This window comes from Eufriesea mexicana, unplaced genomic scaffold (assembly GCF_001483705.2).
Source record: "Eufriesea mexicana isolate 0111107269 unplaced genomic scaffold, ASM148370v2 scaffold571, whole genome shotgun sequence".
Taxonomy (NCBI): domain Eukaryota; kingdom Metazoa; phylum Arthropoda; class Insecta; order Hymenoptera; family Apidae; genus Eufriesea; species Eufriesea mexicana.
Genome location: NW_016908756.1, coordinates 18,332 through 24,921, shown reverse-complemented (window position 1 = coordinate 24,921; position 6,590 = coordinate 18,332).

Here is a 6,590-nt window from a genome sequence, read left to right as displayed (position 1 = left end):
TCTTTTGGGACACCCTGTATTAATATTATATATAAAATATTATCAAAATTTAATGCACCTAAAATTTTACAATATATCGTAATCAGTGTCACTTATGTGAACAATAAATTGACCTAAACGTGAAAATGAAATATAAAATACATTGGTTATATATAATACGTATATACAGATTTGAAGAACTCAGATACACGTAGTATGAACTAAAAAATATTGTATAGCATTTTACCTAACCTCAAAAATAAGAAACACATGATACAAAACAAACAAAGATATTATACAATAAATAAGACAGTACAATAGATAATAGCAAAACAAATTTACCCAAGTACGAGAATAAAATATAAAATCCCTAAAACGTACATATAAATTTAAAAAAAAAAGAAAAATGAAGACACGTGACATAAAATCAAAATGAATTACACACACAGTGCCCCAAACACTATCAGTGAAACGAATAATAAATTAACCCAAACACGAGATGAAAATATGAAGTAATATCCGGGATACGTAACACGTCCATCGAAATTCAAAGAGACCAGTAACACGTGGTTCCCCATCGAAGCAACATGTGTACGGCCATAGCTCGTTCCGCACTTACGTACGAGGAAAATTACATCGAATTAGGGTGGAGGGTATCGGAGTTCTTTTTCCCCGGCGCCATATTTTTGCGAGCAAGACAGTTCATTACCGTGGAGTATGGCGGGACAAGCACGGGGACCTCTGTTTCTGCTGAGCACGGCGTCCCTCGAAATTCCTAATCTGCCAGCAATCGCGGGGACAATCGGTTCGTTCCACTTCATTCCCCAACTCGATTCCGTCGAGTATTGCGTAACGTCAATCGTGTCTCTAGGATCGATCGTACTATCCCGGGCTCGTCCCAACGAAAACTGCTTTCGTAATCTAAATCCTGGCTCTTAGTAACAGGGCTCTTCTCGTCCCATCGGCAACAAAACCTTTGCTCCTTTCGCTGGCTCTAGCAAAGGGGATGAAAAGTTCTTCCAGGGAAAGTTCAGAGTGCAAACTGTACACGCGTCTCGCAGCGAAATTTTGCACCGACTGTTCTACACGTCGAGTTTTGGAGAAACTAGGAGACTCGAAATGGGAATTGCCATTCAGAAGGAGCTCCCTTTATTAATACATAATTCCTTTTCCACTTAGTCCAAAATTACCATCGACTTGATATAAAGAAAAGTAGCTTAGAACCATTACTATAGCAGACACCTAAAATAATAAATCCCAAAATAAATCCTAGAATAAATTTTAGAAATTCCCTATCGTTTAAAAAAATTACTGTCGACTTACTATAGAAAAGAAGCTTCGAATCACTGTTATAATAAATATCCAGAGTAACAAAAATCACTGTCCCTTAATTAACGCATAATTTTTTTAAAAATTATGATCGACGTAAAACAAGAAAATCTTCGAGTCACTGCTAAAATCAATATTCGATATCCGAAAAAGCTCGGGGCGCAAAGGGTTGAACATCGGTGAGGTTTTGGTAGGGTTGCAGAACGTTGGAAGCGCAGGCCTCGAACAAGCTTTGAACGCTTTATTGAGTAATCTCACACGAGGCGGACTTTATTTTGACGTTTCGCCACCGGGGCCAAGAGGGCAGGATGCCAAGGGATCGGCGTAAGAAGGATCAGATAAAGTTCTAGATATGTTCGAGCTCCGCCTACGTAACTAGAAAATTCACTTTGGCCCCCGAGAATCGCGGATCGAGCGACCTCGTCGACAGTGGCTCCACCACGCTGGTGAACGTTTGCAGTTAAGTCATTCAAATGACGATCAGATATACCCTGGATCGTGAGTTTTAACCCTTTCGTTTCTTAACGTTAATCGTAGTTACCGTTCGAAAACGGCCTGTGACTATTAGCAAAGAGCATAATCGTTATTTGATAATTGGCTCGTTAGGTATTCAACCATGTTACGTTTATCTGATTTTTATGCAGAATATCAAGGCGAAAGGGTCTGTGGCTTTAGTGTCCAAGGGCTTTTAGTATTCAGAGTGGGTTTCAAAATCAATACTTTTAATTTTTAAATAAATCTCTGTATGTATGTATGTGTGTGTGTGTGTGTGAAATTTAATCCGATGAAGTATGAATTGTATATACAATTTAAAAGTTATCGTTTATTCGTTTTACTTAATTAGCAGCATTAAGACGATCTTGCCTCTAACTCACTAGCGCCACCACGGCTTGTATCTGCAATAGGTATACATGTACTCGTGAAAGGGTTGAATTATATTTGATTTCATATTGAAGGTAGATGGAAAAAATGAACTCAGGTATTTTATAATTTTTTTATTAGTAGTTACTATAAATAAATCTCCGTCTGCTAATACAATATAATTATTAAAAAATTTTTTTAAATAATTTAATCATTCCAAGTCGGTTTCTTTATTTAAATTTAATCAGTACCATAGAGAATTCAGAGTTCCTCGGAAATAAAATATTCTCAAAAATGAATTTCTCGTTCTATTCTAATTTAATATTTTTCATCGTTAAATTTCGAAAATATTTACGTATCTTTTCAAGCTTTCACATGCGCACCCGGAATATGGAGGTAAAAAGAATTTTAAAAATTCGAATAATTAGCGGAATTGCTGCACTGGAATGAACTTCTCTCGCTTCTGACATTTCACATATGCACGTGTGTGATCGGGACCTATCATTTACACAAGATCCAACGCAGATAGGAGTCATGCGACATCGTTACAATTTCACATTATCGGAAGCGTGTAATTTCGCAACTTCTCGTTTCTAATAACACAATGCACAGGAGAATATCGCTCGTTATTATAAACATGAACCTGGCAATCAGTACAGTTAGAAAATTGCAACGATATCGTGTCGTACATCTATATACTAATCTACAACGTCTCTGCCGCCTATTTTCAGAATCGAATTTAATAATAGTTGTTCGACTCGAGTTACTATAAAAACGTCGCGTGACACGGGTGATCGAATTAGATTCGAAGTAATCTAATTGATCCGTTTGATCAGGTGTCTTTCTCGAACCACCTGTGGACTGCTTTATCTTCCTTTATCATTTTAAAATGTGTCTTTGCAAATGTGCTTTGGAATCATATCAACCTCGTTTCGACATTTCTCATTGATCTTTAACGTTAAACTCGAACGTATGACATTTCAGTGATGATAATCAGGTCGTATAAAATAATATTTAAATATCTGTATCTTAAACTATAATAATATAACAATATAATATAACATAATATAACAAACTAAAATATATGTACAATATATATAGACACAAAATTTATACAAATAAATATAAAAGTTCGAGATACAGGTGTTTAAATATATTAATCAATATCTCTTTATCTACACCAAACACAATATCGAATAATAATTCTTCCTCGCCAACCATAACTTGATAAAAATCAAAATTAATTTTGCCATAAGCAACAGTATATTTCCACTAACTTTTACCGCTATGATACCTCCAATATTGAAGTAATCTGCAGAAATATCGTAGCAAACGTTAACCCTCTGCACTCCAAGAACTACAACCCCTTTTTCCTAAGAAGATTAAAACAAATTTAAAAAATTTAATTTTGTTATAAAGCTAAATTAATAATATTGATAAATCATTAAAAATTAATAAAAATTAGTAAAAAATCACTAAAAATTAATAATATTGATAAATCAAATAATGTTTTTAATGGATGGCCAATTGTTAACGTATTAGGTAAAAATATCAGGGGGTGGTTCATAAATTAAAGACCTCGGAAATATAATTCCTTTTTCAAAATGGCTACGCGAAAGGAATAATAAAGGATTGGGCGAAGCAACGTGATTAATAACGACGGAGTGGAATATTTAAATGCCCACCATAGGGGGTTGCCGAATGTAACAGGCTGCGGGAATATTCGGGGGTTGAAATGCAAAGGTACGTCGAAAGCGCAACTGGTCGAAGCAATCTGCTCCTACCTCTGCTCTGAAAAAGAATCTTTGCTTGTCACAGTCGAAAAGGCAGCAAAAAAATTAAAAAAAAAAGAGGCGACGAAATAAATCATCGTGATAACTTCAGGAATTTTTTAATTAAATAAAAATACGAATTAACCGGACCGTGCTTTATTTGCCTGAAATATTCGTCAATGGAACATTGCTGTTTTCAATGAAATTGGGTTTCAAAAGAATTCATGGGAATATTATATTCGTTAGCGAAATGAATTCGGTTTTTTGTTGAAAAAAAATTATTCTGCCTTATAAATGAATAATAATCAAATATAGCAATACAATGGTACAATAGAATAGTACAATAATAATAATAATAATAAAATTAAATGTTAATACTTTATTGTACGTTGGATACCTTTTTAAAAGAAAAATTCTCAAATTTTGAATATTCTTTATTTCGTGAAATAAATATCAAAAATATATTAATAACATAATTCATAATCTTGCACGAAGACTATTGCGAATATTCAACCCACGTGTCCAGAAAAGACAAAGTATTAAAACATTCGCAAGCCAGGGTAAAATTTACGTACATGGTAAAAATGATCGAACCGGTGTCGAATCTTTTATTTCATTAATTTCTCGTTTGAAACAATTTAATTTTGCCAAATTGAGATTTAATTCCACGATTTATTTTAATAGGGGGGGGGGGGAAATTCGCGTTTCCCCGGGTCCCTGGGTGGCTCGATCCGGCACTGATAGCGAGTAATGACGGTACAATAAGCAGGGTCGTATATCAGGGCTCTCGAGACAGAGAGGAACGCCTAACAATTTGAGAAGCAATTCAATCGCCGTTTCGAACGCGAGGAATCCAGCTTCCTCTTTGCCCTTTGTTGCTTCTCGTCTCTCCCTGACATCGATTCGTATCTCCTGTTTCTCGTCTCTTTCGAATCACCGCCGATGGAACATCATAAATTCCGCCAATAAAAGAGGTAATGCAACCGGGGGTGTATGAAACGTGGCGGAGGATGCACGGAGGATTTCAAGGGTGCCTCCTTGGCTATCGACTTACGGTGACTGACGTCTTTTGTAATTTGTTTTCAAAATGGAGGATCGTCTTCTAGTATCCATTGTAATAAGTACATTGATGATACTTTGATACGCAGTAACTCTTATTACCCTTTTCGCTACTAGGGGTGACCATAGTCACCAGTCACGAGACGCCATTTTCATACGACGGGTAACTATAGTCACCAGGTCACAAAAATGGTAACATTACGATAGTGCAATCTTTAGCATTCGGTCTTTTGACGCTAATTTTTTGAAGAAAAAAAGAAAAAGAAAAACTGACCATCACAATGTCCCAATTTTTTACTCAATTTTTGTGGCCGGTGACTATTGTAGAGATAGGGTGTAATACGAATAATGTAAAACTATTTATTAACCATAAAATATAATACAGAATATGCGGTGACGGTAAAGACTACAAATATAATCTATCTATTAACTAAACTCTTATAAATACAACGACACAATTATACCTAACAACACGTTTACACTTAGCAACACGAATACAACTAACCACACCTTTTCTCACAACTCTCTCTGCGAACTCTAATATACTACACGTACTACGACAGACTCCCCACTCTCGCCCTTGCATCCCTATTTAAAACCATACATTCTATCCTCTTTCATACCTATTCTCTCTTTCCAATCACACTTTCCCACGCACTCCTTGCAATCTTACCCTCAGCAGGTCACTTAGCCCAAACACTCAAACGCATTCCTAAAGCCACTCTTGACATTCATCCGATACATTCATAAACATCCCGTCCACACCATCCTAGCGCACGATCATTCATCCTTTCGCACGCACTAGATAACACGCTCATCCTGCGATACCACACTATAGTCACCCATCGTGTGTAGATGGCGTCTCGCTTAGCTCTCTTCGCAAAGAATTACAAGCGTTATTACGAGAGTCGGTTTTTCTTTCCTCATTTTTTCTTTTTTTCAGAAGACTTGGCTTCGAATGCTAAAAACTGCACGCGTGTAATGCTCCATTTTTGACACTGCCGTAGCGAAAGGGTTAATAATACTGCAGGATCTTTTGCTAGATTAATCCTACGCAGACAGAGATCTGCGCGTTTAATAAACAACAACTTCCCTTTAATAACAAGACAGGTTTATTTAACTAAAATATTACACTAAGTTCCTCTCAATTCTAACTCACAAACACATGATCCTCTATTCACTACGTCTCGACTACACATATTCTGACTTCTCTGTGCCCTTGCACTCTTATTTAAAATCTAACACTCTCTCTTTTCATACACAAGCTCTTTTCCTTGGTCACTCATTTCCCACGCAACCTCGCCTTTGATGTGCCAGGTACTTCAGACACTGGACGCATTCCTAAACTTTCGTCCATTGCTTGCACTCGATTCAGTCATAAATATCTCATCCATACAATCCTCAACGCCTAAGTCGAAGCCGATGACGCTGTTTAATATTTCCTTGCTTGAGTCCTTCGCTGCTGGCAACCCCACAATACTTATCTCGGAATTTAATAATACTTCGCAATCTTCCACCATTTTTCCCCACATAAAAATCACTATCCACCCTTCCCATCCTCGCTGTTACTCCACGACAGCTCAATAACTA